The sequence below is a fragment of the Spermophilus citellus genome (genome assembly GCF_964194105.1).
Source record: "Spermophilus citellus genome assembly, chromosome: 5".
NCBI classification, from domain to species: Eukaryota; Metazoa; Chordata; class Mammalia; order Rodentia; family Sciuridae; genus Spermophilus; species Spermophilus citellus.
The window spans coordinates 124,037,576-124,056,030 of NC_138186.1; the positions used below are offsets into that span (position 1 = coordinate 124,037,576).

At 35.6% G+C, this 18,455-nt stretch overlaps 1 pseudogene across 1 annotated transcript in view; it reads right to left on the bottom strand.

The window, feature by feature from the left end:
- Nucleotides 1-8,813: 8,813 nt before the first annotated feature.
- The window catches only part of LOC308649475 (amine sulfotransferase-like), a 15,105-nt pseudogene continuing 5,463 nt past the window's right edge, over nucleotides 8,814-18,455 (bottom strand). The window contains exons 4-6 of the transcript in view: nucleotides 18,402-18,452; nucleotides 10,976-11,162; nucleotides 8,814-8,980 (exon numbers count right to left, since the gene is read on the bottom strand). The product of the transcript in view is annotated as an amine sulfotransferase-like (transcript). The remainder of the gene's footprint in view (nucleotides 8,981-10,975; nucleotides 11,163-18,401; nucleotides 18,453-18,455) is intronic.

Consider the following 18,455-nt stretch of genomic DNA (forward strand, 5'->3'; position numbering starts at 1 on the left):
AATTGCATACCAGTTCTACAGGTGATTCTGATGCACACTCCTGATTGAACTACTGTCATGCAATTGTGACATCTGTATGTTTTAGTGTTTCCCTGCTGCTTTCTAATTAGCCATACTGAAGTTTCCTGAATCATAAGAGTTATACACTGTGCGCAAGAGGAACACACATCAATCTCAATACATGTGTAAGGCTGTCTTTTTATTAATTTGAAATGATTGACTTGGGCGTACCATATGCGAGAGCCAGGCTTCATGTGAATTTTCCAGTCTTTGAAGCCATGGAGGATTGATCCAAATCCAGTGGGAAATCACTTGTGGTGTTGTAAAGAGCTGCCTTTAGTCAAAAAATACCCATGCCACATACCTGCAAACAAAACTATATCAATTCCACATTGACTTTTAGACTTTTGTTATTAAAAGCCAAATTATCTTTGGGTAATTTAATACTTTTTCAAGGGAACTTGTAGTCAGTCTTGATGCCAGAGCAATAGAACAGAATAGCAGGGAGAGATCCAAAAATGGTTACGTGAGGTTTTATTTTTCCTAAAAGCTCCTGCTGAAAGCTGTTTAAAAGATGCATAATAACGTAGAAGAAGCAGACTAACTGAGGCTAAAATAGCAGTGAGGAGCCATGTGGTACTGAGTTCAGTGAAGACTTGACCTCGAAGTATCAAGAATGATTCCCAGGCCTGGGGATGTAGCTCAGTGGTAGAGTGCTTACCTAGTACATGTGAGGTTCTGAAGTCAATCCCTAGCACTGCCAAAAAATAAAAAAGATTTCTCTCTCTCCTTCAGGTTGTTTTTAAGGATCAGCTTTATACATTTCTTCCAGGTATTGAAATGGCTTTCCACTTTTGTCATTTCAGACTATAGGCAAATCCTAGTGATAAAATAAATATAACCTGGTTAGTTCTAATATCATTTCCAAGTCTTTTCATGTAGGTATTCAGTTTGCTCTTGGTGTTATTTTGGGAATTAAATCAAGATTCAGCTTTTCATAACAGAGCACACAGACTCCCAGAATGAGTAATGGCATGACTAATGCTATATGAAGCAATAATTAGCATGTCTTGAATTATCTGTTTTTTTCTTGGATTTCGGCAAATCTTTGATTAGTTTTTCTACTTGAGCCAAGTTAAATTTTACCAGGTTAAAAATAAAAACTATATTCATTACACTGTACTCTAGTAATGCTATCATGGAGTAAGCAGCTAGTATTGTTGAATGAATGAATTATGGAATAGAATGCAAAATGATGTACTTCAAAAGATAAAACATGAGAATTCAAAGAAATTTCATTTTTGCCAGCTACATCTTTGGACAGTAGTAGATTCCACATTACTTGATGTACTTTTGCAAGTAGGGCTCTCCGGGGTAAAAGTCTGAACAGGTTGTGATCTAAGGCAGCACATTAAATGGTTACGTGGACATTGCCTGCTTGGGATACAACCAAGGGGAGTGATCAGTCACATCTCAATGGAAAGAATGAGTTTATTGATGGTATTGTCACAAACTCAAGATACATGTGCCAAGAAGGAAAGAGATGCATTGTTGGATTCCAGACAAACAAAATTATTGTGGGTTTTCAGTATTTGTGTGCTTGCACTTTGTTAGGTGTGTTGAAGTACAAATGAAAAGCAGGGGAACTGCCTCAATATATGGTGTTTGTCTTTTGAAGAATACACATGTCAGATGGTAAAAGTAGGAGACATTATGTGATTTAGTCTCAAAATGAATCACACACTTTAATAACTGTAGCGAGTGTATTTTGAGAACATTAAATGGTAGGTAAACTTTTTCAGAAGGGATGACATAAAAAGTAAGAATTTGTGTAACTGTATATATGTGAACAACAACAATTAGCTGTTTTAAGAACTGGGTCAAAGTGGCATTTAAAAATACTGTCAAAAAGGTATATTGTTAGGTTTTCAGGTTTCATATTAAGTGGATTCATGTGAACTTTTGACGAAGTTACTTGTGTCAGAAGGTGGCTGATGGGTCATTCTGTTGGTTAAACTCATAATTGTTGGTTAAACTCATCAAAAGACTTAAAAATGGTCTATGATGATTTAATCTTACATCTAAACTTATTTTGCATTACCCTTTCTAAGTGACTGAACCTCAACCCAGTTTTCATTTTTTGGTACAACTTTTAAAAATTTCATTTTCACAAGCACTATGGAAAGTAAGAAAGGTACACACAAATTTATTTTGTTGTTGCTGATTGGGAATGTTCACTTTGAAAGATCTTTTAACTAAGCTGTCTTATTGAGCCAGTAAGGTGAGCAACTGATTCAGTTAACACTTGAGTGCTACTGTGTTCCAGCTGTCCTTTGTGGTAATGTGAATGTTCTTTCCCTACTCACTGAGAAAGGAAGTAAAATAATGCAGTTTGACCCCATGTTTTCTGACCAGCACTTTATCCACTTGTAGCTACACCAAAATATAGGTTAGTTTCTGTAATAACCACTTTTAAAGACACTCCCCAGTACACCACAAGTAAGCACACCAACACAATTGGTATTGTTTGCAGTCCTGAACCACCAAGTTAAGTGGCTTTTCATTGTTTCTCAATTCTGTATTTGCAGCTAAATATTTTAGGTATATTACGCCAACTGAGAAGAGAGCACTGGGTGGAAGAGGAGATAGGAAGAGACAGACTGATTCATACTCTTGGAAAAGTGAAGTCTCTGAAAGAGGCTAATGAGAAAAAGGGTTGTTTTCAAAGAACTAAGAGAATTGTTTCCCATAGTTAACCAAATCTTTTCACTTCCATATACACTTAATTAATGTTTTAAAATAATTGTTTTGTTTTCCTGCCTATTGGCTTTTTCTATTAGGCATTTGCTCATGCTAAACATACTTAAGAATTTCCTCTTCTAGTTCCACCTCATCTCTACATTTGCAACAATTTGTCTTTGAAAGAACACTCTGCTAGTTTTTCTGACTTTCTTTACTTGTACAGAGGTGAAGAGTATTTTCTTTTGGAAATTTTTTTACTGTTGAACCATTTTTTATCTGAAAGATGCACCCTGGGATTCATTGAAAATAAGTTGGACAAAGTATCTTTAGTTCTCCCCTTTTTTAAAGATAAATTATTCAACCCCCCCCCCACAAATGCAGGAGGCAGGTGTGTGCCATAAACTATCTCATGATGCACTTATATGCCAATACTAAAATAAATTTTTATAGCAATAACAAAATCAGTGATTAGAAAATGGGAAACAAAAATTTGATGAAGTTTGTATTTTAAGTAAAATCATATTTGCCACTATTCTCTTTCCTTCCTATTATTAACTAATTTTATGGGATTTTACTTGGGATAGGAAGTCTGCACATTTGTTTATTATGTGGGAAGGTTGGTGGTTTTCTGTCTATCTTCATTGGAAATCAATTGGTAATGAACTTGCATACTTTGAGCCAGTGCTGAGGGGCTTTAGCACAAGAGAAAACAAGAAACAAGAGTGAAGATTTAGTATTTAAAAATTAATATGTTACTTCACCAGTTATGTTGGCACATTTCTTAGTATGCAAATGTATGGTACAGTTGTTTAGAATGGTGAGGATTGAAATAGTCATGCACAAGTAGTGTGAACTTGAAGAAAATTCACTGAACCTGTCTGATCCTTGTCTCATCTGTAAGGGTGGGGATGATAATATTTAATGATTCATTTTTAGAAATGGAAAATTGTTGAGTTATTGGTTAGTTACAGTAAAGCTTTTCACTGGGCTTTGCTATAAATGTTTCCTGATGCATCTTATTCCACAAGCCCTACACAATTGAATTCCATTGCTGTATACTTCTCCATCTTCCTTTTTTATTATCATCAAAATATCTAAACCCAGAAAAAGTCAAAAGTTTATTTAGCAGTGTGTATCTCTTTAGTTTGCACAAATGTTGCTCTGCATTCTCACCTGTGCCAGCCAACCTGCCTCAAGTTAGAATAATTCTGAAGAGTAGAATAGGGAGCTCCTTATCTCCATATTTGATCAGCTGTGGTCTTTATTGCAACTGCATTTAAGTTCAGCTTCTCCCTTGCTCAGTCATGCTTGCTCCACTCCCACAAAGATATGGTTCCTTGGAGTTCTTCCCAGCCTATATACAAATCCGTCTCTTCCCTGGGAGAACTCAAACGAAGGCATCTTACACAATGATTTAAATTAAAGAATCATGGTGACCCAATGGCAGATGGTAGTAGATCAGACCTGGCTGAGAGCAGAATTTGGTCAGCAGGGTCTTGAGCTAGTGCTTAAGCTAACTCCCACTGAGTCCAGGTTGTGCTAAGAAGAGTGGTTCTGGTTGGGTAGTAGAATATGTGGGAGCATTTTTGAGTGTTTGGATACACCAAAGTGGATAGGAGCTAGTGATACTAGACATTTTCTACTCAGAAATTACAAAAGAATGGTATAGATTAGAAAACAGATGAGTCTCAATTTTTTTTAGCAAAATATGATTTTTATCCTTTATATGAAGTTTCAGGAAGAAAAACCTATGTTAAGAAAATGGAAATAATGCTTGTCTCAGATATGGAAACTGACTAGAAAAGATTTGAGTTGATGGAAATTTATATATTTTATGAAATCCATAATCCATGTGTTAATATATGTATTTTGTAGTATGTCTATTATACTTCCATTAAAACAGAGTATTGTGGGGAAAATAAAATTAGGAAATACTAGAGATAAGTATATAATAGGATGGGAATCATTGTTCTAGGACATAAAGAATTTCTACCAAGCTCCTGTCAAAGGATGAAGAAGGGCTTGGGGTAGGGTAAGGAGGTGACTCAGTGAAGACTTTTGAGACCTTAGATAAGGCAAGGTCCACTGCTCCCAATTGTAGTTGCCAATTCCACGTAAGAGATACCTTTGCTGGATGCCTAAGTGGAAGAAGACACATTTAGTGAAGGTCAGCAAAGATCAAGGAGACAGAACACAAAATGTGGACACTAAGCTTCCATGTCCTGTGCCATTTATGGAAGGAGAAATAGAAAGGGAAGATTCATTGACAGGACAACAACCCTGACAGGGTGTTTAAATTGCCTGGATATTTACTTGAAGTCACTGTTTAACACTGATGGTGATTTGTGAGATTCAGTCTGTAGGTTGAATGTATTTTTTTAAATGATGATAATGGAGATTTAAGGATAAAATGGGTAGAAAATAACACCCCTACCCCTATCCCATTGCTGAGTCATAGAGCTATATAATCCTTACCAAGTTGTAGGAGATTGAGAGAATAATTAAAGTGCTGGACTTAAATTTGTATCAGTGCTGGAAGGTGCCTCCTCAGGAGCAAATCACTCAGCTAGTGAGTGAGCAGAGCACAGCACTATTGAAGAGTCCTGTGAACACGGAAATCTTGTAGGTCCTGCAGTGAGTTACACTTCAACAATGTTCATTATTTATCAAAGACAGGAACTTTGTTGAAGTAAATGCAATGAATTTATTTTTCATATTGTTTATGATGAAAAAAATAAGCACATCTTCAGTTTCTCTGACATGGTTGTGAATGAGAGAAATGAGACTAATGTGACTTTCACTCTCAATTATCATATGAGGCCAATACATTATCATTAAATAAGAAATATTTTTGTACATTTTTCTAAGTATAAAATGTACTCATAATAACTGTACTGTAAATATATAATTAATGGTAAATTTAAATGCCTCTTTTGATCATATAAAAGACACTACATAGAGTAAATTTTCTGGAATGGGCAGTGTTCATGAGCGCCACTTACAGGTTGAAGTTTTTATTGTGTTCCAGCTGCCAGTACTATTATCAGTGACTGGCTCCTGAGAGCAAAGGGACACAAAAATAAAAAACAAAAAAGGAAAACTTTGCCCTCCAATTTCTAGATTCTTCTTTGAGTTTTGTTTCCCCTCCACAATCTTCCTGCCTTTTCTTACCTTTCTGTATCTTCAGCTACTTGTATTTTTGTTATTTGCCTAGAGTTTACAGATGTTTGACAGATGGTCTCAAAGGGTGGTAAATTGCCATAATGGTATGGAAAGTTGAATGGTATGGTTTTCGTTGTACAGTTTTATGATTTTTGAATTACCACACACGGAGCTTTAACCTCCTGTAAGCTGGATTTATTTGAGAAAAAATCCTGGTCTCTTAGGTGGGTTTCTCTCCTGTATGGTACTTTTTTTTCCCCCTCAACTGGCATCTGTAGTTTTTCCTTGGAACCTGTGCTTTCTTGAATTCCCTACCAGAATTCCTGATTTTTCCAGTTTACACTTTTATTGAGTTTAAACTTCATCTTCGTCCCCATTTATCCAAGATTCTAGAGGTAAGGGATTCCTTATTTTCTCCTTCAACTCCATTGAAAGGTGAGAAATAGATAGACCCTTGACCTTACCTTCTTTTAGATATTTTTTTTTACTTGTCAATGGACTTTTAATCTTTTTAAAGAAATTGAACCCAGTGCCTCACAAATGCTAGGTATGTGCTGTTCCACTGAGCTACATACAACCCCAGCCCAGACCTTGACCATATTAAGGGGTGACCTGAGAGTTTCAGACTTTCCCAGATAACTGTAAACTAGTGTTCTTATTTTTATGATAAAATAAAATCCATATAAATGAGAATTCATATTCCTTTTCTAGATCTTTTTAAGGGTCCTGTGTATTTCAGATTCTATAGAGATGTTTGGCTTAAGAAACATTATCTACCTCATTCCCTAAACAGTTACAGGGAAGATATTCTTTTTTAATATATATATATATATATATATATATATATATATATATATATATATATATATATATTTTGTTATCGTCGGACACAACATCTTTGTTTGTATGAGGTGCTGAGGATCAAACCCAGGCCGCACGCATGCCAGGTGAGCACGCTACCGATTGAGCCACATCCCCAACCAAATATTCTTTAATCCTTGCAGTGACATCCATCAAATTCAGTCTGTAGGGGGCATACTTGATCCTTCCCTTCTCAAGATTCTCAAGGTTAGGAGACTTCTGCCCATTGCACAGGAGAAAACATTAAAATTAACATTTAAAATATAATCAGTCCTTATTGTCAGTGGTTTTCTAAGGGCCCAATGCTTTGTTCTCTTTCTTTTTTCCTCTGGGACTTTTTGCATCTGAGCACATCATTGAGTATTCCCTAATTTTTAAACTTTTGCTAACACTGAATTAATGTTTTGTCCATTTAGTTACTGCAAGATTTTTTCTGCTCTTTGGAAATGTTTTCTTATTTATTTTATAAATCAAATAAATGTATGGTAAAAATCAGAAAAATATACAAATCCTATCTACACTGTCACACAAATATTCCCAAAAGGAACAGTAATAAGATCAAGGGAAAAAAATAATACTAACATCCCAGAAGTGCTCTCATTTACCTGTTAAGTTACTGAATTATTCCTTGAAGGTGAACACCCACCTTCTAAAACCATCATTAGTTGCACCTTTTTTCGAATCATATAAGGAAACATGCAATAAGTGTCTGGCTTTTTCCACTGAATATTATATTTCTAAACTTGTGTATGTTTTTCAGAAAATTGTCATTCATGCTTCTTTATAATTTGTTTCATAATGTGAAATGTCACAATTTACTTATTTATTTGGATGTACATGGATATTGGTTTGTGCAATGGTTTGGGTAAGTGTCCTCCAAAAGACCCCTCTGTTGAAAGCTCCATCCCTACTCCTTAGTGCTCTTGGGAAGCAGAGCAACCCGTGGGGTCTAGATGGAGGAAGTTAGGTCATCAGGGCCATTCCATTGGGGAATATCAGGACCCTGGACTTTTCTTCTTTCTCTCTTTTTCCTTCCCAGATGCCTTGAAGGGAGCAGCTTTACTCCACTACACACTGTCCATCATGAAATAATGTTTCACTACAGCCCATAATCCACTGAGTCAAGTGACTGTGTCTGAAACCTCTGAAACAATGATCCAAAATGGACTTTTCCTTTCTTATGAATTTATTATCTCAGGCATTTTGTTATAATAACAGAAAGCCAAGTAACACAGGTTGTTTCCATTTGATGACTTTGTATGGTGCAACCCTTAAAGGCTTATAAATCTACTAAACTTTTATTAAATATTTAACTGTTAAATTTCTGTGATGTAATTTTATTGAGTGATACATTATGGATAGAACTTTTGTTGTGGTGGCAGTGGAGTTTAAGTACTAGGGAATAACCACAGGGGAGTTCTACTACTGAACTATATCCCCAAGCCTCCTTTCCTTTTCTAAAACTTTTGAGACAGGGTCTCTGTATGTAGCTGAGGCTGGCTAGAACTTGCTATCCTCTTGCCTCAGCTTCCTAGGTCGTGAGATTACAAGTGCATGCCATCATGACCAGCCTGAAAAAAACTATTTTTTCATCTAGTGCAAACTGTGATCTGTTAAATTATTAAAAAGAAGTACCGATTTATGAAGAATTTCTCCATTTATTCTATATCACATTTGAATATCCACATTGATTTTGAAACCAAAGAATTAAAATTTAAGTACAAGAATAAAATTATTTTTAATGTTTAATTGATCCTGAGTTTAATTGTGGGTAATGGAAAATACACAATACAGAATAGTCTCTGAAGATATTTGCAAGTCATGTTTTATGCTTTCTGTTTTGCCATTTTCATGCAGGGTACCAAAGCTGCAAAAGCAATTAAATTTCTGATTTTTAATTTTAATTATTAAAGTAAAACTAATTTTTATAATTTTAAAGAATTCATGGCAAATAATCTAAGCATAGTTTATTTACTTTGTTTATTAAGTTTTATAATTAGTAATAGGCATTATGTATGTTATTATTATTATGTATGTTAAGGTATAGCTTTTGATTAGAGTTCCTATGATTCTTTTATAGTTTAATTAGAATTCTACTCCTCACTTATATCCCAGATGAACTTCAGGGGAAAGTCTTTCATTTCCCTTTGGAATATCTTTTCAAATCTTTCATTCTGCTCCACAGTAAAATGATGTTTCCAATCTCCAATGGTACCTAATGGGATAAGAACATGAATGACATGTTAAAAGACTGCCGCAACCATTGAACCCATTTGTCCCATTGTCCCAGATGTGGAATACCTGTCAAATTTAAGTGGAGCAACCAATATACCTCTTGTGGTAATTTTCTAATAGTATGTGAATATTATTGTGTTCATGGAATTTAAAAATTGGAAATTAATGGGTTAATCTCTTTTCAACCAAGCTAAATATTTGTTCGGGTCCACAGGATTGGAGACCTCATCTTTTCTTATACAGGAATGATTGAATAAAGAATCTAGGAACACAATAATGCAGTAAATAGACTGAAAATTCACTTCCCCGTATGTTAGTCTTTCCCACTATGTGATCCTTAGGAATAAAAAAGTATAAAGATATGAATATATTAGAATTTTAAAAGTATTTTTAATATATATACTCCTGTATATATACTAAGTGAACCTCATACTAAGTGAACCACATTTATCAACTGTAATATAATTCTTACTAAAACCCTCCAAGATAAGTATTTCTTTCGTTTTCAATTTGGAAAAAAAAAAAAAAAAAGAGACTCAAGTATTTTCAACTAATAAAATCAAAGTCATATAGAGGACCAGAGCTTCTCTTTCTGCATCTTTTTTTTATACAAGATTAAATCATCATTATGCCTTTTTTTTTTTGGTGGGGGTGAGTACTGGAGATTGAACTCAGGGGTACTCGACCACTGAACCACTCCCCACCTCTATTTTGTATTTTATTTAGAGCCAGGGTCTCGCTGAGTTGCTTAGAACCTTTTTTGCTGAGACTGGCTTTGAACTTGCATTCCCCTGCCTCAGCCTCCTGAGCCACAGGGATTACATTATACCATTCTTCCTAAGTGAAAAATAACTTGGCATTTCAGCTACCAGGTTCACTTGTGTAGACATTATTATTGGCCTTTGGAAAAGATAACAAGCTCTTAGGGATATGAGAATTGCTTTTTATCTGCTGTAGCTGTGGAATGAAAGGGAGAATTTATAATACATGTCATCAAAAAAAAGAATTTTAAAATATATCAATATCTAGGGCAATGTCCATAAGATGTTTATATAATTGTTCATAAATTAATATCCATCATCCTATTGGTAAATTATGAGCCAGTTATGACATATAATGTGAATAAAGTAGAAGTGAAGTGTTTAGAATGTTTATACACTAAATGATTAAATTAAAAATTAACAATTTGAAGCCATGTGTGCTGGTGTATGCTTGTAATCCCAGCAGCTCAGGAGGCTGAGGCAGGAGGATGTTGAGTTCAAAGCCAGCCTCAGCAAGGGTGAGGCTATAAGCACCTCAGTGCGAGACCCTGTCTCTAACTAAAATACCAAATAGCAGCTGGGGATGTGGTTTAGTGCTTGAGTGCCCTCGAGTTCAATCCCTGGTACTACTATACTACTACTACTACTACTACTAATAATAATAATAATAATAATAATAATTTGAATTTAAAGGGTATCAGTTACAAGGGAAATAATATTCATTCTTGACAACTACTTCAAGCATGTAATAGGATCACAGTAAAAATGATTTCAATGACTTTTTGAAGTAACTGAATTCATAGCAGATAGCACTAATAAGATATCACTCTTTGTGATGACACATGGGAACACAGTAATCCAAACCTCCTCCCAGCACAGCAAAACACACATTGAGTTTACTCCTTAGATTATTCTAGAAGAAAAAGGGAAAATAAGGATTATTGTTCTTCTCATTTAATATACCTGACCAGGCTCATGTGACTTAGAAATAAGGCAATATTAATTAAGCAAGTTAATGTGTCAGTTTGTATACTAAAACGCTATGTTTCTTGAAAACCTCTTCAGATGTACTCTCAATTAGACACTTAATTTCTCTAGGTTCCAAATGTCACTGTTACTTGGAGAGACATATTGGAAGCACTTATTATTTCTCCTAGGTATCAAGGACTTGAATGGCAGCTTACATCTTTCTACTATGAACTACTGAATAGTACCTTTGCGCAGAAAATGTCCTTCTTCATTTCTCACTCCAATTTCATATTTTATAATATCATGATAATTTGCTTGTGGATTAGTCTTCATGTTCTGAAATGAAGCCTGGTTCACAACAGTATCCACAACTTCTTCACTAAGTTCTTTCTCAAGAAATCTACAGATTTTCAGCACTGCACTTCTGAGGTCCTGAAAGAGTCATGAGTATGCATGAGTTACAGCTAAACACACAACATTTTCATATTCTAGTAAAATTGATTCCTGAAATGCAAAGAAGTGTCATCACATGAACCAGGCAGTTTGTTATGAGAATGGGAAAACAAACTGACATGATTATTTCAATTGATGCACAAAAAACATTTAGTAAAACTCAACATCTTTTTATGATGAAAAGCTCAATAAATCTGCAATGGAAGGAATCTACCTCAACATGAAAAAGTCTTATATGGAACAGCTAACAGCCAACTCAACTAAGAGAGAAAGATTTTCATCTGAGATGTGGAGTAAGTTCAACTCCATTTTTCCACTTTTATTTATCATGATACTAGAAATACTAGCTGGAACAACTAAGCAATAAAAACAAAAAAAGTACTGAAATAGAAAATAAAGCAAATGAAATGATCCTTGTTAGCCCATAAGATTATCTCATACATTGAAAACCTCAAGAAAAGTACTCACACACACACACACCAAAACAAACAAAAAAACCCCAAAACAAAACAAAAAAAACCCATTAGAACAAAGAAATTTAAGTTGTAGAATAAGAAACCAAATATCTGAAAAGTTCTACTACCCAGAATACATAAAGAATTCTTACAAATCAACAAGAATAACAAAATCAGTCCAATTAAAAATTGGCAAAGGATTTAAATAGAGATTTCTCCAAACTAGATATACACATGTCTAATAAGTACATGAAAAGATGCTCAGCATCACTAACCATTAGGGAAATGCAAATCAACTACAGTAAGGTACCACTTCACACCCATTAGGAAGGCTACTATTATTTTAAATTTTTTAAAATTTTATGTATTTTGATTTCAATATTTTTATTATTAAAAATAAACCACAACAGAAAAGAATAAGACCAATGACACAGAAAAATTAAGATTTATGCATGTTGGTAGAAATGTAAAAATGCTGCAAATGCAATGGAAATAATATGAACCTAAAAACAGCATTACAATATGACCCAACAAATCCACTTCTGTGTATGTACCCCCAAAATTGAAAGTTAAAGTCTCAGAGAGAGATTTGTACACCATGTTCATACATCATTATTCACAATGCAGAATATAAAAGTGATGTGTATGTATGTATATGTATGAGATACACAAATAAAATGTAGTACATATGTACATTGAAATATTATTCATCCTTAGAAGGAAGGAAATTCTGATTATGCTACAAATGCATGAACCCTGAAGACATTATGGTAAGTTAAATGAGCCAGTCAAAAAGGACAAATACTGTATGATTCCCCTAAGACTGATCAACTTTGTAAACAAAGAAAGTAGAATGGTTTTTTTACAGGACCTACAAGGGGCTGAGAGTGGCGAATGAGGGATTATAGCCTTGTGAATATAGAGTTTCAGTTTTGCAATATGAAATCATTTTAGAGTAGGATTGTGGTGATGTTGGCACAAGAATATGAACATACTTCAGGCCATATAGCTGTTCCCTTAAAAAATGGTTAAAGCAGGCTGGGAACGGTGGCTCATGCCTGTAATCCCAGGGACTCAGGAGGCAGAGGCAGAAGGATGGCGAGTTCAAAGCCAGCCTCAGCAATTTAGCAAGGTGCTAAGCAACTCTTTGAAACCCTGACTCTACTAAAATACAAAATAAGGCTAGGGATGTGGCTCAGTGGTAGAGTGCCCCTGAGTTCAATCCCTGGTATCCGCCTCAAAGTGGTTAAAGTGGTATATTTTATGTCATGGATATTTTATCACAAGTAAAAATTTCAATGGGAGGATAAAACCTAAACAGAATTACTATAGGCAATAGTACTTAACTGGAAAAACTGTATCTCAAAGAGGTTATAACAATTTTCATGAGAAAGGTACTTTTCTTTCAATTCAAGAAGCAAGGATTTCTTTTCTGAATAAAAAAAAAATGAGCCCTCAACTAAAGAAACCTGAAACCCCTACCCCTATGAAATGTGAACTTCAAAGTGCTTGATACACTATGTGCTCACAAGAAATGGAGATGGGTTGGCAAGTTGAGGACAGAGAATACGGAGCCTTGCTAACTTCCTGAGTATGTTAGTTGTATTCTTGTAGGAGAAAAAATTTAGTGTGAGAGGATGAATAAAAATAACAGGTCCACAGAAAAGGCTCGGGAGTCACTCCAGTTGAACTGGGATAATTGGGCTGTGCAAAATAACCACACAAGGGACACAAATACCTTTTTCTTTGGGGTTGCTGTGACGGCTCCTCTGACTTTAAGGGTCCACAGGAAGAGAGAGAGAGTGCACATGCCCTGACCCCTTTTACTGAGGAGAAGCTATTCAAATGAGGCAAGGGGTCAGGTTTCAGGGGGCTGAGTCTATGTTCCTGATGTCCACTATCACCAGGTTGACTGACATCTGGGTAGGCCACACCCAAAGGCACAGTAAGAGAAAGGGACACACACAGGCACTTCCATGGAAGATTCTATCCTAAACAGGGTAAGGGGTTATATTACAAAAGAACAGGTGAGCATAGCTCCACTCATGGGGCTGTAGCAAGACACACCTATGCACTAGACACCATCCCTTGAAGCCAAGAAGGGTGGGGAAAGCTCTGCCACATTTCTGTGATTGAGTGCCTCAGCACCCAGCCGAGGAGTGTGACTCAGTCACATGCAAGGTTGGTCTCCCACACCACAGTTATTAACTTATTTCTACACCAAACTTGGGTGCAGAAAAAAAAATAAAATCAGGATATAAATGAATACAAACGGATAAGAAAATGTGAACAAGCTCTAGCATAAAAAAGACAATAAAAATAGAACTATAGATGGTACAAATGTAAAATTATCCGAAAGAATTTCAAAACAGCTATGCTTGTCACATACAAGGAAATAAGAGATAAAATTAAAATCTTTCCCCAAAAGCTAACTATTATTAACCAAAGTATGAGATAAAACCCCAGCTTGTTAATCGAAATGTAGACTTTAGTGAATAATTTTAGTGGAAGATGAAACACAGATTGTTTTAGTCAGGTTTTTCATTGCTGTGACCAAAAAACCTGACAAGAATAAACACCATTCCACAGGGCCTGAAGTAAGTCAGAACATCATGGTGGAAGAATGTGATGGAGAAAAGCAACTCAAGACATCACACCAGGAAGCAGAGAGCGCTCCAATCAGCTCATGACCTTATACCGCAAAGGAATATCCCTGATGACCTACCTCCTCCAGCTCTACCCTACCTACCTGCCTACAATTACCACTCAGGGGATTAATGCCCTGCTTAGATCAGGCCTTTTATCATCCTATCATATATCATCCCTAAACTTTTCTTTCATAGTCTCACATATGATCTTTTGGGGACAGATCATATCTAAACCATAACATAGATTCAGAGGTTCTTTTCTAGGTCTTGCTAGAGTCTTGCACTTTGGCCAGTTCTTCAGCACACCAGCCATTACCTAATTCTACTACCTATTGCTGTCCAATATTCTAGCCATATTTCACAAAAATGGTTTTTCATGTAACACAACGGGCAGCTCTCTTCTTTACCACTGTATTTGTGGGGTCTCCAAAGACAACTGCCCCACACCCTTCAGGTATGTATGCATTTCTTTCCTAGAGGTATCAGCCAGTTCCAATATATTGAAGGAAAAGATAACAGGGTGGGAAAGATTAAATCTCTCATATCAGACTCCCCCCAAAGGGGAGTATCATTTCTATTAAGATAAATTAAAGTATTTCCAGAATTTTTACATTTTAAAATAAAATACACATATGAAAATGACACGCATTCCAGAGCCCCCCAACAAACACCCTTTCCTCATTTTAAACCTTGTCCTTCCCCCAATGGCAACCTCCATCCATATTATATGATAATTAATCATTGGTCTTTTAACTTGATTTTTGCCACCTAAATATGAATCTTCTAGTTCAATTATATACCACTCGACTCTACTTGTGACAGGAAAGTAGAAAATAATCCTGCATAATCATTAAGGTTCCAGGGCTACCACTACTAATTAAGTGAGAAATGTGAAAAATCCTCTGAGAGAAACTGCCCTGAGTTTATACATCTTGCTGGGTTTATCACTGGAGAAGCAGGCATGGGCAGTGTTTCGTAAAACTACCAAGACATTTCCAAGGGAAGCAGCAGACAAAGGAAGACTCCAAAATGTATTCCAACTTTGATGAATACCTAATTCTTTAAAAAAATAGTTTGCATGTTGATGGACCTTTATTTTATTCATTTATTTAAATACAGTGCTGAGAATAGAACCCAGTGCCTGACACATGCTAGGCAATCACTCTACCACTGAGCCACAACCCCAGCCCTGAATGTCTAATTTTTGATAACATTGTGAGGTTTCTCTAGAAAGAGCTCTAAAGTTGAAAACTTGAGTTGACCAAGGTCTATATTCCTTCTCTCCTTTACTTCCTTACTCCATCCTACCCCAATCAATTTTAATCACATTCATTCTTCTCATACATTCTTTTTTTCTTTTTGGTATTGGGAATTGAATCCAGGGCCACTTAACCACTGAACCACATCCCTATTCCTTTTTATATTCTATTTTGAGATAGGGTCTCATTGAGTCTCTTAGAGCCTCACTAAATTGCTGAGGCTAGTTTTGAACTCTCAACCCTCCTGCTTCAGCCTCCCAAGCTGCTGCCATTATATTCTTTATAGTGATGATGTTCAAATTAATGGCATTAATAACTAAAGGCAGAAATCTTTTTTGAGCTTTTGATTTGTATTTTTCATATGTTTCTCAGTCTATTCATTTGATTTCTTCTAAATCACTTTAATCTTCATAGGTCAAGAACAACATCATATTCAAGCTCCTCTAATCCTCCTCTAACCCAACCCTGCCTCAGAGTGCCCTAAACACCTTCACGAATGAGACCACTATCTGCACAGATGCACCAGCTGGAAATAAAAAAGCATCATTGATACCTCTCTCTTTGTCATTTGTCCTTTGTACAATCCCTTTTCTTTTTATATCTTAACTGTGCCTCAAAACTCTGTATTCTCTTCATTCATAATGACATTACTCCAATCCACTGATGTTCAGTGGATTAACACACTGGTCTGTGTCTGGACTGGATTCCTTATACTCGCTATTTTTTTCTTTTTAATTCATGAATGGAAATAACATTCCAAAACATAAATTGTATTCTATGGCTACCCCTCTTAATAATTCTTTAAGAGGCTCTTGACTACTTTTAACTTTAAAGAAATTACTCTCATTAACATAGCCTACAGATCTTATAAAATCTGGCTCCTACAAAACCCCTCTATATTAATCTTTCATCTCTCCCACATTGTTCAAGTTCTTCCCTTAGGTCTTCAAAGGTCTCATGTATTTTCCTTTTTTCTTATAAGTCTCTCCCATTTCTTTTCTTTCTGTTAGCTCTTATTTATTTCAGGAAAAAAAAAAAAAGACCATCACTTTCAACTGTACTAGATACTCTCAGTACATATGCACATTGACATTGTAGTTAGACTTTTCCTTAATAATTTCACTTATTACTTTTGAACTACATATACTAGCTTGGTGAGTACCTGTTTTCCCTGATAGATTATGAGTTCTGTCTATAAAAAATTCAGTCATCTATTACTCACGATTCCATGCCAGTCACAGAGCAATCATTCAGTGATTGTTTAAGTAACTGAATGAGATGATGTATTAATGAATCCAAGTACCAACCAGAGTCCACAGAACAATAAACTTCAACTATCTTGTGTTTGAATTACACAAAGTTTTCAGGCAGTTTTGAAACTTTCACCAGCATATAAGCATCCTATGACTTCACATGAGAACTAGTTTTAAGATTCTCTTTAAAAAAACAGGAAGAACATGCCTCACAGGGCTCACCCTCATCTATAGCAACAATTATCCTGTCTTTGAAGTGGCTTCTTCCCCCAGTGTCATGGTGTTCCTTGATGAACTTTCTTAAGTACAACTACCATGGAAAAAAGTTTGTTGTATGGTGTATCCTCAAAAAAAAAAAAAAAAACAAAACACTAAACTAAAAACAGAACTACTGTATAATCCAACTGTTACATTCCTGGGAATATATCAAAAAGAAATAGAGTCACCATAGAAGAGACAACTCACATGTTCATGTTTATTGTATCCCTATTCACAATAGATAAGGATTCAGCCTAGGTGTCTATCAAAGATGAACACATAAAGAAAATATGGTGCTTGGTTACTCCAAGGACAGGGTAGGGACGAAGACCTTGAGAAGAAGATTAACATTAAACAGGGATGATAGGTGGGAGGGAAAGGGAGAGAAAAGGGAAATTGCATGGAATTGGAAGATGATCCTCAGGGTTATACATAATTACATATAAGAGGAAAGGAGGGGTAAGAGAAAAAAAATACAAGTGGAAGAAATGATTTACAGTAGAGGGGGTAGAGAGAGAAAAGGGGAGGGGAGGGGAGGGGAGGGGAAGGGGGATAGTAGAGAATAGGATAGACAGCAGAATACATCAGTCACTAGAATGGCAATATGTAAATCAATGGAAGTGTAACTGATGTGATACAGCAATCGGTATACGGGGTAAAAATGGGAGTTCATAACTCACTTGAATCAAACTGTGAAATATGATATATTAAGAACTATGTAATGTTTTGAATGACCAACAATAAAAAAAAGAAAATATGGTGCACATACACACACACACACACACTGGACTATTATTCAGATATAAAAAATGAAATCTTCCAGCAAAATTCATGAACTGGAGGAGATCATGTTAAATAAAATAAGCCAGACATACAAAGACAAGTAGTGCAAGAGGCACACGTGAGAACAACAACAAATATGGACTGAAAGTAGAATCGTGAATACTAGGGCCTGTGAAGGGTGCAGGGGGAAGGGGAGGTAAGAGTGGAAGAAGGGAGATTGGATAAGATCAGTGCATGTTGCATGGTCATATAGAAATCAGATAACAAAACCCGTTAATATGTAATATTAATAAAAATGATTTACAAGATTGGTATCCTAGATATTTGAGGTTGCCTTTATTGCTACAGTTTTTAAATGATAACCATGGTGACTGTGTGTAGTGAGAACAAACACTTGAGGAAAACCACTAATAATTAATAGATAAGCAGGAAATTAGAACCCCACTTACCCCCCAAAAGCCTATGAAATATGTATGAAAATGACTAGGAGAATGAGTTTTCCTGAAACCAGGAGAAAAAAAAGGTTTAAAAATAGAATTTTAAAAAATACTTCTTATTTTACCTTTTTCATATCTTCATAGCTCATGAACAGAATATTGAAGTCATGTCTGTGTTC